Source organism: Cyanistes caeruleus, chromosome 7 (genome assembly GCF_971803275.1).
Source record: "Cyanistes caeruleus chromosome 7, bCyaCae1.hap1.1, whole genome shotgun sequence".
Classification (NCBI taxonomy): domain Eukaryota; kingdom Metazoa; phylum Chordata; class Aves; order Passeriformes; family Paridae; genus Cyanistes; species Cyanistes caeruleus.
The window spans coordinates 34,435,344-34,456,607 of NC_141707.1; the positions used below are offsets into that span (position 1 = coordinate 34,435,344).

At 36.8% G+C, this 21,264-nt stretch overlaps 1 protein-coding gene across 15 annotated transcripts in view; it reads right to left on the reverse strand.

Annotated features, from left to right (window-relative positions):
* NCKAP5 (NCK associated protein 5) overlaps positions 1 to 21,264 on the reverse strand; it is a 453,280-nt gene that overhangs the window by 150,448 nt on the left and 281,568 nt on the right. The gene's annotated exons all lie outside the window — the stretch shown is intronic.

Here is a 21,264-nt window from a genome sequence, read left to right on the forward strand (position 1 = left end):
GACAGCTAATAAATAGGATTAAGACTCAACATTTCTATGGTAGACATATTTTCATATGTAATTTGTGTAACATTTCCTCTTGTCCTCTTACCCTTGTGTGAAAGAATGAAACACACACATCCATGGGGAGCTCAGAGAGGGGTGTGCAACAGGCAGGATGGTTGTGCTGAGACTCTGCTGGCTGGAGAGATATTAATGCAGTTTCATAAAGCACAGAGTGTGTGTGAAGAGCAAGGGTTTATCTAAAAGACATAAACCTCCCTTTTAGGTGCTGGCAGAGTTTGTGGAAAGAAATATACTTGCCAAATGTTGGATCTACACATCCCCAGAAGAGAGGACATGAAATTTTGGGGTATCTTAAGAAAATTGTCACTAGCCCAATACACATGAAAATCACATTAATAAAGTAACAAAGCTCAGAAGTACACATTCAATAGTAAAATTAAGTTAATAAAGCAGAATTTTGTTTTATGTTTCCAGTGGTCTCTTACTAAACAGCATCATATGTAGTGATGACTTTAAGATTAACGTTCTCCCAGGAGTGTGTTTTTATGCTTTTTTCAGTTTGTTTGTTTATTTTTCAGCACGTAGATGCTGATCATCAGCATGCAACTTGAAGGATGAACATTTGAAAAAAGAAAGATTTTAAAATGAAAAACAAAATAAAAATTTAAGAAACAGATCAGGATTTACCAAAGAACATGCTGAGTAAAAACACATTTGACTGCCACGTGTTCTCTTGTTTATTTTGCTTGTGATTTCTGCTGTAGGGGAGCCATCACTAGCAGATTAATCACATCAGATTTCTAAGAAGATATGGTGCTCTCTTCCAATAAAAGCAAAGAGAAGGTCTCATTAAGAAGCGAAACAAGACAATAGGGTTTGACTTTCTCTTTCTTCTTATATATAATTATATTGCCATCCCATGGAACTGACACAGTGGCAGAGGCATTGGGCCTGAACTACACTGAGCAAATCCAGTTTATTGGAAGGTATCTTCAATACTTTGGTATCATAAGGAATATGAGATCAAAAAGTTGCTGAAAATCTTTTAAATGGAAAATAAGTTTTGAGTAAAAGTAGTTCTTGTAATTTTAATTATAACAGCATTTATATTACAAGTGTAACCAGCCAAAGAGGAGAACTTGTACAAGACAAATATGAAGCTCTGCTGATATCAGTGGGTGGTTTTTCACAACAGAAAAAAAATTAAGAATATCAGATATTTAGTACTGGTGTTAGGCTCATGTGCAAAATCACAAGAAGTATTTGAGATATGATTTTTTTGTACAGAGTAAAGATTTTTCTTAAGAACTCCTAACAAAATGACAGCAGGCAGCAAATTAAATGCTAACCGTGTATTAACATAACTTACTCCAATATCAGCTGCCACATTCATCCTCAGCTGGAAGACATCTACTTTCCTCACTTGCAACTTCCTCTCTTCAGCCATAGCCACAGGGACTGTTACAATCTATATTCACATATGTCTTTCAGCACAAAGACAGGATTCTGAAGTATTATGAAAGGTTGGTTTATGTGCATGTTAATGTATGCCTATGAATTATGTAAGTGCAAAGAGAGCCAAAAAATATATCACAGAATACCTACCTACCTCTATTCACATTCCATCTAGCAGTGTGGCTTCACAGGAGAAAGGTGACAGCCACAATTCCCACATTTTAGGTTTTGACTGCTGTCAAGTAGCTTCACATCTTTTTGCTTCTATGTGTCTGTTGGCAAAAAAGGTCTGTCCTCCACTACAGGGGGATTTTCAATATAGATTAATTACTTATCAGATCCATAAGAGCAAGAAAAAAATCTCCTTGTGAAATGTGGCATAGCAGTATGTGCTCTGTGCAGTTAAGAATCTTGGTTTATTTTTCTCCAGTGGTGCTGTGATTCTATCATTCACTTCCTTTATCAAGAAATACCTTCCCTGTGTGTTTCTTCTTGGAAGCTATAAATGAAGCAAATTCCATTTTTAATCTCATGTCGTTTCAGTAACAGATGCAGGCATGTAACTGTTTTTGGACAAGCTGATAATCCTCCACAAAATCTGAGTATGTTAGGACTCTGCCCATCTATACCTCACTAATCCTAAACTTCACAGTTTAGAGTCACAGGTAGAATATTTAACTGCAGAACTGCAACAAAAGCTTCTTCTTGCCTTTCTCCATAATGGTAGGAAATTTAATGACAAGCTTTATAGCAGTTACATCAAATATTTTTACTTTTTTCACTCATAAGAAGAAACTGGGAATTATATGCACAAACGGTATTGTCAAACCTTGTATTTTTTTTTCCTTGTGTGCATATTTCAACAGTTACAAGTTACAGGTGTCATATACCCAGACATAGAAAAAAAATGTGATATTTGACATTTGCTTCTGGTTTGTGGGTTTTACCCTTTCAATTAAAATAGTTCTCTAAAGACATCTCTACTAGCTATGCCTTTTACAGTCATAGAAGCAGACTTCCTGAATAACTGGGAAAGATTTTGTATGACTAATTGGATAAATTTGGATTTCCCCTATATAGTCTCCTCCTTTTTGGAGCTGAAAACCATCAGTTGTGTTTTGACAGAGGCTTATGGTCAATGAAGAATCTCCTGAACACAGTGCTGCAATATGCAATGCTAAAACACCTGACTTTACACACGGTAACTTCCCTGCAAGAACAAAAGATATTAATGATATTTTAAGCACGCAAAAATTCATCATTGACAGAAGTAGGTTTAGAAATAAGTCATTTTTATGCAGACTTAACTAATGATTGAGATGACAGGCTGCCAAAAACTGAAATGCAAACTTGAAACACCAAAACCCAGAAAATTCATAAAATAGCCTTAGACTGGTAGTATCAAAAACTGTCCTATTTATATGTCCTTGAGTTGTAAATACAGATAAGTTCTTTTAAGTTTGACATGTGAAAGCTTAACACATGAGAGCTCAAACTGAAGAAAACAAGCCTACACAGTGATTCCTGTCAGAAACCATTAACTTCACTTGCCAAAAAAAGCCGCTGTTCTTGCTGAAACAATCCCCAGGAATACAGCTCACCAGTTATAAAGAAGGCTGCACACTTAGCACAGAATTTCCCTGTTAAGACTTTCAGCAGTGCAGAGACACACAGAAATGACTATAGATAAATTTTCCCATTTTACTGCTGTGTTACACGAAGTGGGTGGAGCATAAGCAGCACGTTAGAGATGCTCTGTGACCAAAATTGCCTTTAGCATTAAATTAACTGCACAAGCTGACTTGAATGGACTGATGGGGAAGAATATAATTCCTGGAATTAAACATCTTATTATATTTTTGTACATCAAAACCTCCCTAATAAAAGGAAAGAAACTTTAGCCTGTAGTCTAAACAAACTTCTCACCATCTCGCAGGATAACATTTGTGAGACATAAATAAAAGATGTAAACCATTTTCAGGATCCCTAGATACTCCATACAACCAAAGTTTGGTAATGTTTGGGTGTTTTTTAAAGTTTTTATCAATAGAATCACCTCAGAAATATGCTTAACCCAGCAAGACAAAGAAAGGAAATGCTCCAAACCTCAATCTTTTCTCCCAGAGTACTGGCAGTAGACTGAAAGGAGGATAAAGAGACAAGACAGGAGCTCACAAAAATGTGTGGAAAATATTCCTGGTGTCATCACCAGGAAAATAGATAGATAGATAAATAGATGATAGATAGATAGATAGATAGATAGATAGATAGATAGATAGATAGATAATAGATGGATAGATGGATAGATAGATAGATAGATAGATAGATAGATAGATAATAGATAGAGAGATAGATAGATAGATAGATAATAGATAGATAGATAGATAGATAGATAATAGATAGATAGATAGATAGATAGATAGATAGATAGATAGATTAGATAGATGATAGATAGATGTCTTCAGCTGGATGATGTAACAGAAAGAAATTCTGTAGTTCATGGCTCATTGCAACCAAGCTGATCTACGTAAAATAAGCAGTCTACAAAACATTAGATTGGCCTGAAAATTAATTACACCCAGCAGGAAGAATTTGATTCATCCAGATTAGTTACTAAAATGCCCTCAGGGGGTAGATATAATCTTTCCTTAGAAACAAATTAAAGATACGATTCCCAGTGTCATGCTTTGAACATATAATCAATACTCCCATTACTAAAATTTCCACTGTGAACTTCCTTAAAATGATATCAGCCAGAGTAATTTTGAAATCTGAAAGAAGAGCTGACAAGAGGAAAGCCTATGGTTACACATGACAAAGGCACTCAGTTAACCTCCATGGATGTGAGTATTGCAGCATGCACACATTTTCCAGCCACTTCTTAGGAATTACATGCCATGGGAGCACACTGGAGCTCCAGCAGGCATAGCAAGGTATATCACCTGCAAATGAGAACACTTTGATTTCATGGATATAATGTTCTACAATAAAAGATGCCCACAAGGAGTCTTCAAAGGTGTTTAAGCCACTGCTCTTACTACATCAATGCATAACAAATTTGATTAGCAAACTGACAACACACAATCCACCACTTTAAATTCATGCTTTTTTACATTCAGCTATTCTTGTCTTTTTTTTTTTTTTTCATGAGGCATCTATCCAAAAGATTCTAGAGAAGCTAAATAAGTAAAATTATAGTGCTGACTTCATATCTGACCCTGATTATAGTTTCAATTAGTATTGCAATTTAGGAGTTATGTATATTGGGGCTAGAAATTTAGCCTGCTTTAAAAACACAAAAGTTAAAAACCAACAGATTTTCTGTTTCTTATCAAGACAACACTGCAATGTATCAAGAACTTCTCATTTTCTAGCAATCCTTCCATACATTTTATAACTTATGCACTGTCTAATCCTATACACCAAGGGTCTTTCTTGATATCAAAGCTTAAAAACTCAGACACTTCACTGCACAAAAAGAATTCTGCTCCTGTGATGACTAAACTGAGAAAGTTAGACAGTGAAAACTAGAAATTAAAATAGAAAGAAGACAAAAGGTGCCCAATACTGGGTTTATGAGCAAGGTTTTCCATGTTTACAGCTATGCTCTCTCTTTCATCTTTGTTCTAAATGCTAGTCCTTAATACAGCAATATGTAATTGAGCAGCAAAGAATATAAAAAATGTAAATAGAACTGTAAGAGCAAAAACATCTTAAAATCATAAATAAGATAGATGGTTAATGACAGCTGTAAATTTATCTGTTATCCAAAGATCCATTCTGAGATGCACATGAGACAGATGTGGTCTGTCAGTCAGTTCTCAGAAGTCATTGCCAGCACAGGTTTTTAAATTATGGAAATTTTAAAAATTGAACTAAATTGGTGAGGAAGGAGAAGACAGAAGATGGCTAAAACTTGGATATTAGTTTTTAAGTTAACAATAGCATTATCACAACTTGTAAATGAGATTAAGAAAGCTGTCAGAACACTTTTGCTGCAGTGAACAAGCCCATGATAAATCTATGAAACTATTATAATAAAAGTATCTAAATCATGGGTAAATTAAATTTGTGGCTTGCATAAATCACACATTGCTACATATCAGAGTTATATGCTTTCCATGACATGAAAAATGATGAGATTTCACATAAAACACTGAAAGAAGGAACAGTTCTTCTGACCAACATTCCAAGTTCTCCAAAAGGGGTCTAAAGACCTCTTAAAATTAATTGCACACAAGTATGAACTCCAACTATCAGTATATAATCAGCTGTATGAATTTTCCTGTATCATTCATCTTAAATTCTCTCAGACTTAACACAATCAACAAGAAAAGTTTCTCCAGAAAGATGCAATACCTGCAAACAGCCTCTCTTAGCATGAAATTAAAGTCAGGCTCCAGTGAATAGGCTCTGCCGGGCACACTCCTCTCGTGCACGTTCCAGGACATTGCCAGTTCCTTTTTCTGACTTGGACAAATGACTCCTCACAAAGGGCTACTCAGAAACTGAGCTGATTTTTAAAAAAGCATTAACGTGGCCCCACACTGAGCAGAGACTCTTCTGCATGAAGCCTTCATTACTCATACATTTCAAATCTGTTGCATTAGCACATGGGACATCAGAACCACTCATTCTGTCTGGCGCTCTGTTCCAAAGTCCACAGAGCTCCTGTTCCCACTTGATGCTGGGGAAATCAGGCTTTTTCTTACCACATGTTAGCCACTGTCTGACCTACATCAGGAAGAAGAATGAATCTTCCACTAATCCACATCCTAATAGCCAGCCTTTCTTAAACCCCAAACAGGAAAGCCAGGCATGTGACAAGAAGGGTTATTCCTGCCCCCACCTTTCATTAATATTCTCCTTCTTCAACTTCTTTTTCATATCCTTTTTTTCTCTTTGCAAAAACAGAGCAAATTAATGACTTTTATAATAATCTACTGTGTTCAGAAATTATAAAGATATGATCTGCCATTACTCTGTTTATCAGGAAGCGAGGTATCTCTGTTGTAGTATTTAATACAATAAACCTTTTAAATCAGCTTTAACAGAACTCAATCAGAACGTACTTGCAGTGAGTAATATTCTGTACTGGACCTGCAAGTTGTTTATTGGAATAGCATCATCTATGCCACACTAAATTTTGAAACCCACAATTATACAGTGGGTTGATTTTTTATTTTTTATTTTTTTTTTTTCCAAAGGTTCTTAATCCAATTTGGGAGCTTTCAGACTTAGACCAGGTAAGCAGAGGTTTCATTTTCTCGACTAGTGAGAAGACTGGTGCAGACTGAAAACTTCACTACATGGGACAGGCACCTTTGGAAATGTGTGTCAGGTATTTTTCAATTCAGGATTTTTAGAAAATGTATTTGGAAAAGGTCTTGTATAATCAGTAGCATCCTGATGATTAGACCATGGAGATTGGAAATTCAGGTAGAAAAACATTTTCCTGACATCCAAAGCTGTTATCTCCCATTTACCCCATTTTTCATGATCAAGTATTTTCTAATATTAATTCAATGCTGCTTAATTCTCTTGACCAACTGCTACTTCCCTTTTTTGTTCAGGCAAGCATTCAATGTCTGATGAGGAATTCAATCCTATTACACACCTTTTGAAGTTCATCTGAGTCAAGACTTTTGTCACAGGTGTGACATTGCTTTACTGAAAAAACAAAGAATTACTGTGCAAAACACTGTGTTTTCATTCTACAGATGAGAAGTCTCATGTATAAAAGTTAACATATATGCATGACAAACAAATTTGGTTTTCCTTTACTAGTAGTTTCTTTGGTTGCCTCCACAGGATACATGAAGACAGAGACTGAAATCCCCATCTCAGAAATTGGGTTTTTTGTCTCTCAGGTACCCAGAGCAGCTGCTGGTGAGGCCCCAGGGACACCCCCTGCAATCCCAAACCCACACAAGGGAGGCCCACAGTGAAAGCTGTAACAAAATCAAGATCTTTCCCTCTCAACCCTGCACTCCATTTACAAAAAAGTGTGGCAAAATGAAGCCTTCTGCTCTGCCACCCCCCAAAAAAATAAACACATAGATATTTATCAGGTGGCCTGTTTAAGAGGTTATTCTCTTAAAGGAGAGGAGCTGTTTCTACCCATATCCTACTGGGGAATTTAGTTTTGTTGTAAAACTCCTGAGGAAGCACTTGTGTCCCTGCTCTGAACACTTCAAAACCAAAAGAACCAAAATAACCCTTAAATCCTGTAATAAATGTTTAGCCTTGTTTTGTTTTCAAATATGCTTTATAAAATATAATTAAAAATCCTTGACAAGAAGCATTTCAGTTTATCCTTCCTCACTAAGCACAAGTTAACTGAAATTACCATCCTTGATTTTGGAAAGGGAGACAAGACAACAAGGAGTTATCACTTTTCCTGCTCAGTTCCCTGAGCTCTGGCTAAGGTGGATCTTTTTCAATGGGAGTAACTTGCCTGGGTCAGAGCAAAGGCACAAACTTCCTGTGCTGAAATCACTGCCCCTGCCCACAGATCCCATTTCACACCATAACTGCACAGTTTGGATTAGTCACACCAGATTCAGGTGGACTGTGCTCTTTTGTCACTCATCATTAGGAACACAACACCAAAGCATGGATTATTCCAGAGGTCCACAAGGCAGATTTTATATAAGTGTCCATGTACAACTCCTTTGAAATACATCAGCTCTGATGATCAGCCACTGAGGATGAGGTTAGAAATAATGGGGTCAGTAGCCACTTGAAACATTTTTATGGCTTCCATTAAATGCAATCTGTCTGTGAAAGACTCGACATCTGTTTAGAGTTCATTTGTGTCTTCTCATTCATACTTTTTTTTTCACCTGGTAGATGGACCAGATTTCACTTACCAAGATTTTCTTTCAGTATTTAAATACTTCCCATCCTGTTTCTTAATTCCACATATAATTTCACAGAAATAGTAGTTAGTGAATTGTTCAGCGTTTGTCTGTTTCTTTAGCTGTGAAACGTCACTATTTTCATTTAGAAGACAACAGAGGAAACAAATCCCAAGAGATTTTGAATCATTTTCATAATCTTCTTTTAAAGCAAACTGATTTAGGAACAGAAAAATAAAGGGTGAAACATGTTTACATAAATATTTCTTCAGGGCAGAAATTGAAAATTTTAAGCTAGGTATGCTCTTAATTATTAGATCTTATTGTTTATTCAATTATATTGTTTATTACACTTATATCAGCCCCTGTAGCACGAGACATGACCAATCTTTACAAATCTCTATTTCCATGGACCAGGAGGGCAATGAAGCTATTGCTACCATTTATTACATTAACATATTTTTCCAATGTAGATTTTAAATTTCAGAAAGTGAGATTATTTCTCCTTGAAAGCACTGCTCATCTTCCCAACATATGTTGAATGTCATTTCTGCAGGATATGCATCCAGAGCAGTGCTGCAGCTCAAATAACCAACGAGCTGGTGTCGATCCTGAGCAGCAGCTCTGCACTGAGCTCCCTGCACAGCAGCAAGGGAATATCCCTCGGGGGAGCAGGGGATGGAGGACACCAGGTCTGGTGCTGTGGTACTCACTGAACACTTCACATCAGCTACCACCCCAATCTAGACTCACCCTGAAATATTTTGGTGGGAGGAGTGTTCTTTTCTTTTTAATTTATCTCTGCAGCTCCACTGGCTCTTAGCTAACTGTAAAACCTGCACTTGTCTTGGAAAATAATAACAAAGCAGGTAAATCAAGTAAACTCTCAGAATACCTAAAATGTACTCTTGTGTATTACTTGCATTGCTTTTACTGGTATGTACACACAACACACAACAGCAGACACATTTAGAGTTTTTGAACACAAAACATTAAGAAATAAAAGATGATGCTCATTTTTTTTATTTAATCCCAATGCATTTATGAAATTGAGACCAATATCATTTACAGAATAACCAGCAATGTTTTGTGTCTGTGTAGCAGAAATGAGCAGAACTAGCACAAGAATTGGCTGGCACTCTTTAAGCATTAAATTAATCTCAATACTGCAGACATAAATTTCTGTTAGAATTACATAGGAATATACAGAGCCTAAACGAGATGCTTAAAATAAAATATATTCTTATCTGCTATATTTATGGGATAAAAAAAAACACTGGCCCACTTCAACTTAAGCATCAGAATGAAATCATATCCTCAAAGGAATTAGTTAAACAGCCCTAATCCTTCATCTTCCAAATCCAGCACTAACTCTCAGACTTTATATTGTTTAATCTGAACAGTGAAGAGGACCATCATCTGTAGTTCTCTGAACAACATTAACCCTTCAAAATGAGAATCAAGGCACAGGCCCAAGATTTGAGATGAATCTTCCAAGATTCCAGCACCTCATCAGTATATTTAACTAGAAACATGACTAATCATATGAGCCTTGCCAAACAGCAGAAACTCAGCAAATATTGGTCTGTTCAGAATGCAAGAATTAGGAAAATGGCCATTCAGAAACTCTGCTGGGTGGTAGTCAGTATGTATTTGTAAAGAGAACCTGACATAAGAACAAAAACAGAGCAGCAGTCATGTGTGCTACAAAATAGGAGGAGCTCAGTACAGAACAGGTGTGCAACAGCAACATCTGGACACATAAATATTCCACAGTGAGATCATGGAAGGAGTATGTGCCACCAGTGCTCCTGACAAGGTGGGACATGAAGCTTCTTGGCCTAATTTTAGGCACAAAAATTTATGGGCAACAAATAAGTAGAACAAGTTAAGAAAATAAAAGAAAGTGAACTAAAATACCTGGTAATAGTATAAATTATAAAATCTAATGCACCACAGGAATGTTGTTTTTTATTTATAATTAGATTAATATCTATATTAAAATGCCAGATTATTGTAAACAGAGACTGTATCTTTTAGATTCAAAACTATTAACTACTCAATAACCTTCATAAATTGGAGGGGAGGTTTTTGAAGAACCTAGACAAAAAAATAAAGCACTGAGTTTTTCTCATTGCACAGTATTTCATTTCATTAGGACTTCATCAATGCCAATACTGCTCCATAGCATGTGCCAACCTAATGATAAAAGGTTATTTCAAATTTTCATATACTCCAGATGGCAATGATTCAGAAAGAATCTCACTCTTTATTTCAGCAGGATTAAGAAACCTTTTATGACAACCTCAGTTGACATTTCTCATCCTGCCAGCACTACAGTGGATGCCTGTGTTTCACATTGCAGTTGCCACTATAATTGTACTATTACACACTGGTTGGGAATACACATATAGCACTGCAATAAACACTAAATATGTCACAAAATATGCAGCACAGGGCTCACAGTGAAATGCAGGCAAGTCTGAAACAGGAAAATATCTTTCATTACTTTGCAATGCTATAAATTTCAGCTGAATGAAACCCAGAATATTTTAAATATTTTCATAAGGACACTCACTAAAGTACAAAACTAGTGAAACCAGTGACCCATTATTCTCCCCTGTATACACTAAAATTGTTGACAATTATTCCAGAAACAAATCCAAATGGCCTGTTTGAAACTCAGTAATTTTTTAACATTGCACAGTAAATTTTACACACCAATATACTGCATAGGCTTAAACAAAAGTAGCTCTTTTCTCAGTGAAGGACTGAGACTATGAAGAACAGAATTTGAGAGACATTTGCCTTTTAAGGAAGACATTGACAGCTGGATTGTTTTGTGGTTTGTCTCTGCACAGTTTGAGAATAAAAGCGCAGCAGCAGCAGCAATTTTCAGTACTTGAGAAGATGAAGAAATACTTTAACAGAATTCATAATCTGAGATACACTCAACAAGCCAACGGGAGGGATCTCCACTGTAGACCACTTTTAACACAAACTCACTTTGATGTGCTGTAATTGTGACTGTAATTAAATCATCAAGGCCCTGGCTTCTTAATCTACTGATTACCTTGCTCTGCCTTACCTGCTTTTCATAAAGTAGTAGTGTTGGTCAAAAATTTCTGTTTTGTTACTGATTTTTCCAGTGAAAAGCAATATACACAAGGGCACTGTTACTCGCTTATAATCCATATGTGACCTGTAAAGGATTGTCTTTCTCATGGTTAGTAGATACAAACTGGAAGGAATCTTCCAAATGAAGACAAACAGTGCACAGCAATAAAAGCACAGAGAACTCAGTGCCTACAAAAAGGCTTTAGGATGAAGGATGAAACCTGCAGCTAAAGACAGAAAAATGTTTCCTTCTGATCAGGTGAGGCAGTGTCTCAAACCATGCCACATTCTTTCAATTAATGGCTTGTGGCTTGCAAACACTGATAAGGGTACTACAATTTAATAATCTAATCTGTATTCCTAGAGAATGAAAGCTCAGTTCAAAACACATAATTGGCTTGGATTTCCAGTTCTGGCATGATGTACATCTCTCTCTGCTATTTACTGGCATGGAAAAATGGACAACTAAATCCCACAGAGATCAAAGAGCAAAAAACACTTGCAGAAAAGGTATGTCAAGTTCTAAAATGCAGCACAACTTCCTGTGCCAAAACAAGACTACAGAAATGCCTTGCATTGTTAAGCCTCATGATCTCACATCTCCTCCTAACCACTTTTCTCATGACAAATGCAGCTCCACCCTGGCATGCCACCTCTTCCTTCCTATCTGGAGCGGTGGTGAAAACCAAGAAGAGTAAAATCCTTTATCTTCCTAGAAAGCAATTGAACTGGGATTCAGTTATCATGGAAGAGAATGATGCAAAAGAATAATCTTCTCCAAGGTAAAATGTAAACTAAGAGTGTTCAACTACATCCTGAAAGGCTAAAAATTATCTCTATGATGTGACTTGGTCTGAACTGGATTTGTAATTTCTCTGCATCCTTAATTATCTGGTTGTCACAAGAGGAGCTCATTGTTTGATGCAATACAATATTCTACTGACATCCTTGGGACAATGCTTTCAGGATAACCTGTCTGTAGTTATTACACTGCATGCTTAGAAGATGGATGTTTTCTGAAATACATATTTAATTAATGCTATTTTACACTCAGTTTGGCTGAAGGGTAGTAGTGCCCAATTGGTAAAATTTGAGATTATGGGGTGGGCACTACACACAGAATTAAAACCACATTAAACTGAACCATTCATTCAAATCAATCTATATTTGCTTACAGTATCTGCAAACTGAAGCACACATTATGACCAAAGATAATCACATTAAGATTTTTTGGCAATGCTCTACAATAGAAGCTATCTGAAATAGAAGGCAATAATTGTTACTAAATTGTGACAGAATCCCTGTGGAGTTAGGAGTTATAACAATATTAGTCATGTAAGTTCAGGATGATTAATGATACGTCAAAAACTATCAAGATTGTAGCAATTAACCCTTTACAGGCAAAGCCCACAGTAATTACTGAGATCCCTTCCTGCCAGAAGTCAGACATACCCAACTCTTATTGTTCCATTTTTAGTGCAGTTACCTGGCACCTTTCAGGAGCTGGTGGGGATGTGGTCCACCAGTTTTCCTTATTTATTTGAATAGTTTGAATCATGTCAGATGACTTAAAACTGTTCCATTTGTCCCTCAGAGTTTCATTTTTAAGTAGGGAAATGCCTGTTCCTTTCCAAGGGGCATTCCCTCTGCTAAGTCTAGATCTAAACCTGGGCAGAATCAGCAGAAAGACCTCACAGCTGTCCTTGCTGAAACTGATGGATTAAAACCAAGCATCTTTTCTTTTTTAAATCCCATTTTTTCCTCTACATGACATATGTCAGGAAAATGAACAAGCAACATGCATGCAGCTGAAACAAATTCCATATGCCTTCAGGAGATGAATCCCTGAGGAAAGACTTGCAGAGTAACTATGAAAATGCAGTATCAGAGTAAAGCATGCATAATTAGAAGAACTACATCTATAAACTAATACAAGGAAAACAAATTCCATCCTGTTCTCTTAACATTTATCATATATCCTGAGAAGAAAAACTTCACAAAATCTTGCATTTAGTATAATAGATTTTTCAGCTTTAACTGTACTCACTGCAACCTTTAATAATCATATTTGAAATGTGTGCATAGAGGCAAACACACATCCAAAATGTTTTGGTAAAAGAATAAGATTAAAACTAAATTTTTAAGTTGCCCTATTCAACTTTGAGCACTGAAAAACAAATGAACTGCTGCACAGCCTGTTACATTAGAACAATGCCGTGGAATAATTACAAGTTCTAAGATAAAATTAAAATTACCATAATAATTCTGCTGTGAAACAATCCAATCTATGCAGACTACGAATTGCTACTAGGTTGAAAAAATGCATTACCACCTCAAGTCAGGCAGATAAATAATTCTATTTTCATTACTTAGTGGAGATACTTAAAAGGTTATGCAGAGCAGGATGAAAAACTGATTGTATTTGCAAATTATGTATTGGTCACATTCAAGGACCAGCTCTTTACCCACACACCAGCATTAGAAAGCCAGCAATGCAGACTGTGAGTAAAGATGTGATTCCACAAAAGTTGCTCGCTGAGGAGAGCAGCAGTCCCAATCTATAGGGCCCACTTTTGGGTAAAACAGGTGGCATCCAGGGACATCTTGGTGCCTGTTTCCTGTAGAGTTCCTTGTTCTGCTTCCTTCAGAGTACTTTTGTAAAGGCCTCTTCTCCTCCCTGCCTCATATACACATGAAAACCAGAAAACCTCCCTTTAAACCAGGACAAAACAAAGTATTCCTCTATTATTCTACTCAGAGACAAAACAGTTGGTATTTCATGATCTTCTCCTCTTTCCCACAAATCTGTATCTTTTCACTATTTAAGGTACTGAACTCCCCAAAAGTACTTGGAACACTCTTTTCCTTCTGCCCTTAATGAGAGGTGAGTCATGGAATGGTTTGGGTCAGAATGGCTTAGGTTGGAAAGGACCTCAGAAATCATCTACTTCCAATTCCCTCACCATGGACAGGGATGCCACCCACTAGATCAGATTCACAGAAGTCACACCAGAATCTTAAAAAGGACGAGCATTTTTCAGGATCAGATTTTATCTGCTTGCCATTAAAATGGGAATGTAGGCTCCCTGGTTTATTTTGATGTAAAACTGTGAAGGTAAAACATGGACTCAGTCAACCAATGGACCTGTGAAGATTCCAATCATGTTCATAAAAGAGAAGTATAATGATGAAGCTCATTTGACTTTATGTCAGCTTTTTAATCAAATTATTCCCTCATTGTTTAATTTGCTCTGTACCTACCACCATCAATCTGAATGCTCACCACTGCCCATTAATGTTACATTTACAGTTTACAAGTTTTATAGTACAGAAAAATTACTAATAGAAGCCACCTCAAGCATTGAACAGGAAAACAACCACAAAAATTGTGATCATAAAATCAAGCTTCTCTCTGATCCATTAGTGAAGAGGAACAGTCTGTAATGTGCAAATTATATATTGAACATGGGTTTTCAATCATTTAACGAAAGAAACCACAAGTCTGAGAGGATGAGTAAACTAAAATGGGATAAATCCATGTTGTTTGGGTAGCAAGTAAAACTAATCATGAAATCAGAGGATTAGTCTTATTTATATTGGTTTTAAACATGCGCATCTTTCTGACCCTCTGGGGCAAATACTATGAAGAAATCAAAGTGTGGACATCTCGTGTGTGACTTGGTGGAGCACAGGAAAGAACACCAGGTACATGCAATGGAGGCTTGAAAACTGCTCTGTAATTTCCATATCAGGAAGGGATCATTAATAAAAAATGCCATTGTACAACACTACAGGGCAGGACAAGAAATGGAAGAGAGACAGAATCACTGGGTTGGTGTAGAAAAAAAACTGCTGGACAATCCTGTAGCTCAAACCAGACTGATGCTTTTAAAAACAGCCTTTTATTTTACCAGAGTCATCCACGACAGATCCTAAGGTAACACTTGTTCTTTGCTGGCCTTTTCTCACCTGTCCTTACCTAGTGTAACTCCTCTAATCAACTTCTTCAACATAATTTCTATTTACATACAACTCTTTGAATTACTGGGTTCAAAAAGATAAATGACAACACTGTTTCAAAGGTGACTCTCCATGGTATTATTCCATGTAAGGATTTAAGGCCTTTATCATCACACTGTCTGAGTATTTCCTCCATTTCCTTTTTAATATTCTTTGTCATACAGATACAATGAAATGTAGATAACGTTTTAAAAGTCAAAGGTATGCAAACAATCTGAAGTAGGGAATTTTCCATGCTCTGATTCAGAAAGATGGATCTGATTTTTACATTAATGAACTAGACTTTGAAGACTTCAATCCCAATGAAACAGGAAGCAGAATATCATCTCATGTCTGAGGAATCAGTAAAACGCAATAGATGCAAATGTCCAGAAATATGAGTATGATGCATCCTGTGAGCACAAAGACAAATACAAACCAGACACAGGATTTCCTGAGCACACAGATCACCATGTTTTTGCCTCTGGAAGATAAAATTACTTATTTCCCTGGTCCTCATGCAAGAAGCTTTCAGCAGCTAAGGGCTGTCTTGAAACACCACCGCATGATTTACCAGTGCACTGGGTACTGAAATAGGGTTGGCTCTTAATGTAGCCTCAGTGCTCTCAGATTCCACAGGAGATGGAGAACTGCAGGTCCCTCCCTGTGCATCTTGAATAACACCTGGAGCAAAGCAATCCTTTGCTCTCTGAAAGTGCTACACAAGTCAATACACATCATGCAATATAATCTGCTATAACTTCTGATCCTGGCATGACCTCTGTGTTTCACATTTACCCTCTCTGCAATCACTCTGAGCTCATTGCTTTTGTTCTTTCTCAATTTTGTGAAAATATTAGTTTAACCTGATGGTTTCTAATGTGAAAATGAGAATTTTGTTGTTGAAGAAAACTGAGCCACCACACTCTTTGAAGGTATTTATCATGTGCATGTACTTTCAAAATCATCATATTCATACACAGAACTAGAGAGTAACAATGTAAAATTGGGCCTTCTATCAAAAATGATAAAATTTCCATTTTACTTTTTGCTGCCCAAACATCAGGAAACCAGCATAGTTAGTACAAAGTAGCCCAGAAACTGAATGGGGTCAAACTCTATACAAACTTGGGGCAACCTCCTCTTTGGGCTTAGTTTCATGAGTTTAGTAAAGCCATTACTTTATTTTCTGTCAGATGAAAACTATTCACACAAAAGCTCCTTGATCTTACTTGAATGGTTCTCGACAGCTCTGAGTAACTATTATAGATTAAATATGTACCTAAGTGTTGTAGATGCACATAAATAAAAATACTAATATACTCAGCCCAACAGTGTTAATCTAAAAGAAACTTCATTCTTTAGCTCTGTCAATCCTAATCAAAAGATCACTATCCTAAGCAGTAGGTCAGAGCCCCAGAAAAGCAGCATTCACACCATGTCCTGAAGCTTGTAGACGTCCACCACACCCCTGACAACCACCCTGCTGCTCAGGGCAGGAGGTGGAAGAATCAAGATTGAAGGAATGAAGTTGAGCCTGGGAAGAAGGGATGGTTTTGAATAAGTGCTATTGGATTTGTCATTGTTTTTCGCTACCCTACACTATATTTAATTAGCAATAAATTAAATTATTCTTTAACAAGTACAACCCTTCCCATGATGGTAACTGGTGATCCATGAGGGCTCTTTTGCTATTCTTATCTTTCCCAGCCCTCTTAAGGACAGTGAGAGTGGTTGTGTGGGCACCTGGCAGTCAGTCCAGGTCAACCTCCCACACATTTGACAATGCTCATCTCGTAGTCAGCAGCAAGGCAGGAGCAGGTGAACAAGAGACACACCAGACATGGAGAATTTACTTGTTATTCACCAGTTCTCCTTGGGACATTTCATACAGTATCAGCTTATAAAATCCAGTGGTACCTAAAACCATAGGAGCATGACAAGGTCAGCCTTTGGTACAGCCTCTGTCTCTGTCTCCCACAATAACCCTACAGACAGACCATGCAGGGAGAGTGGCAGGAGGTTACTGCAGAAATACACAAAGGAGAATTACAGACAATTTCCTCTCAGAAAAGGACTGAACTCCTACATAGTATTTTACTCACTCCTGTTATGAATCAAAGGAATGCCATTAATAGCTGCCAGGAGAGCATTTTAATCTCCACAGAAATTAGATTAAAATGTTATTAACGGTTGACCTTAGGCACAGTGACCAACCACAGGGCCTGCTGAGCTGGTGAGTGCTTCCCAAACACAGCCTTAGCTGGATGTGGATTGCCAGCCATGGCAGTAAGGCCACAGAGGTGAAAGCAGCTGTGACTTCTAGATGGAGCAGACCTCAGAAATTACAATGTGATGCCTCAACATCAACATGCTGATGCAGTACATAAAAACCTCCTTATCACAGCCTCAAGGAAAACAGTTATCATTCCCACTCACCTGTTGGTAAGACAGAGTGGAGCTAGGGGAATTAACAATAATTGGAAAATACATGAAGGATGTACCTAAACCTACAACCACACAGCTCTTTTATGCCAAGTGTTATAGCAGTCATTTTTTCCCTTGTCAGGAGCAACAGGCTTAACCCTACAGTCAATATTAATGTGAGGGGAATATGCAGCCTAATGAGAATTGTACTCATCCCATTCACAGGACCCTGGCAGATCAAACAAAGACCATTTCCTGCTTTTCCAATAACATCTATTCTTAAAAGCCTGAGGCAATTTTCCAGTCACAGACATTGATACCAATAAACAACGTGACTTTAACTGAAATAGTTTTCGAAATTTACCCAAAAGGGATATTAGGATTTGATAATGACCTCTTCAATTACTGCTTCCAGGTACACTTTATAATAGTGTTTATTGAACGTGTTTCATTCAGACCAAAATAGTGATCAAAGTAACTTAAGTAAAGCTACCTTTTTTACTGCTTTAACATTTAGTCACAGTTTAGAGTCACCTGAACTGTAAACATTCAACAGACAACAAGTTCTATTGCTTACTGATGTACAGCAGGGAAATGCAATCAATTTATATTGTGTCTATTAGTGTGCTTTTTAGAATGATACTATAAATCACACCTACTGCTGTGGGCAGAGTTGCATTTCTGTTCCTACTGAAGTAGGAAAATGCTGAAAGCAGGAAAAGCACAGCTGAAACCAACAACGAGGAGTTAAATGAGACACAGACTACAACAACAAAAATGGGAAAGTCAGACTGCATGGCACAGTCTTGGAAGAAACTGGGCTGATTTCTTGTGATGGGGGTAGGTCTCTGTGCATTTGAAAACTATGCAACAATAAAATATCGTGCCAAAAAGAGCCTTATGGAATTTAACAGCTGCAGCGAAGCAACTGACCTCAGTGGGTTTAAGAGAGAAAACACCAAATATTTCAACTCAAGGTGAGATTATAGTAAGGTAATGCAAAGATAACAGCATCCAACTGCAGTGTAAAAACCCAACTTTAGTATTAAATATTTTTCCTGCAGGGTTTCTCCACACCTCAAACATATTTCATCTCCAATAAAATTAAAACGTAAATTTAAAACTACATGGACACATGTTACAATTCTGGAGAAGAAAATTCAGTTTAAAAGCTCTTTCAGCAGGTATCTCATATTTGTCAAACTAACTACTGTGTCACTTTAAGGCTCTGGCAGATTTATGCAGGTGTTAAGAAAGAGAACTTCGATTTATTTCAGACTACTAGGCTGAAATATTGCTTACTTGGTAACACCAGAAACGTCATTCAAAAGAAAATCCCTCACCTTCTGAAGTTCTGCATCCCAACCCATATGCTTATATGACAGATTAAAGTTTTCACAGAATTTCATTTCAGAATAGGGAACATTGCTCTCCTGATTATAAAGGTCAATTTACAGCTTACTACCAACTATTATATTTCATTCTTTCCATTATGCAAATAAAATATTTGGAAATACAAAGAAATATATGTAGAAATGTCTTGGTAAATCCACTCCATTAAGGAATTACACATATTTAAAAGATTTATGATGTAATTTATGTTCTTACATTGATCTATCTACATCTGAAAGACAGAATGTTTGAGCCCAAAATATTATTCTTTAGTCATCTTCTTTACTTGGTTTTAACACGTCCTCCCATCACCGTTTGTCTTGTCCTGTTTAATTGTGCTCAAATTAAGAAAAAAGGTTGCTAATCCTTCAAACAATACAGAATCTCTAGGCAGCACGAGATTATCAAGCTTCCAGTTCCATTATTTGTTCAAGCAGGATAAGAAAAAATACACTCATTAAGGGAGAAAATCTGTTTGTGTAAGCAAATATCTTAATATTCCGCTAAAAATCAGCAAAAATAGCCTTCAATATTCATCATAACAAACATAATGTTTTAAAATAAAACAAAATATTCTTCTCTTCCAAGCATTTGGCCTACACTAAAATAAAGCCTGATGAGGCCAGCAGGAGTTTTCCTCGCTGGAATAACAGGGCTAACCAAGTCGCCATTAATGAAAAATGATATTTAAGCTTGCCTTCAAACAGTTTAGCCAATGTGCAGACAGCCTTAGAAAGAACATAATGCTGATTTAGAGGGCCTTCACCTTTATCTAAATCACAGGGACAGACATAAAGAGACAAACAACTTTAATCCAAAGAACTTGCGTCCCTCTGCTTCTCGATAGACCCGAGCGCGCTCGACTGCAAATAGCAGTGCAAGAAAAAGAATGGATTAATTTGAAGATAGTGGACTTCAGGGATCCTGACTAATAAAATAGTTTTTCTTTTCAGAAACATGGTAGAAATGAATCAGACTACTGCAGTTGCACAGGAATAATGAAGAGCTCTCCTGAAAAGGTCTGAATATGCATCAGTTAAACTTTTATGAAGGTACTGGGAGCGTCGCTCTGGAGACTGGAGAGGCTCCCCCTCACCCCTTCTTTTCTTAACCATGGCTCCATCACTTCAAAGTTAATTTCACAGGTTTCTAGCTATTGCAGCAATAGCACTGTTCTAAAATCAGGACCTCAGGAAATTCTTCCTTAAACAAAGATTAATATACAATAGAGCAAAATATCCTAACCAGGAATACACATGGGGTGGATTTATTTTGTGTATATTATTCCAGAAGTCTCATCAAAATAAGTAAAATTAAAACAAGGATCAATGAAGAGGAACAACAGAAAACTAAAAAAGAAATACCCTTAGCATTTTTAATAGAGAATTTCAGAATTAACTGACCACTTTATGGTTTTTTACATAGTTTCTTTGAATTCTGCAGAGAATTAATGCAAATTTTTCCAAACACAAAATAACAGAGAAGAACAAATTTTATTATTGCTATCAATGGTTTTTACAGTGTTGCCTAGAAACCCAGATTCAAATCAGAGGAGCAGCACTGCAAACACTGAGGAAATAAGAAAAAAAGCCACAAAAAATGCCCAAAGCAGAAAACCCTAAAAACCCCAAGAAACATAGCCAATGAAGAAAATAACCCTCTAGGTTTCTTTCACCTTATTAAACTGAACTTGAGCTTTTAACAATTCAGTGGTCTAAGGGAAGGAGTTAATATTCAGCCTTGAGGGAAAATATACACGAAATTCCATTGTCTCTTTTGATTTTTTTGGATTGTTTTGTTTCTGTTCACATGACAAAAACAATGAAAAAAAAATCTGTTTGCTGTACAAGATCTCATCATGCATCATGGAAACAATAAATAAATCCTTACTATTATCATATAAATGGTTTGTGTTAATCCTTGTTCTAAGCTGGTTCTCTTGTAAATGGAGCTCTGTTCTAGCCCAAAGCTCTGGCCCAGGCAATGCAGGAAGAGATTTGAAGCAGAT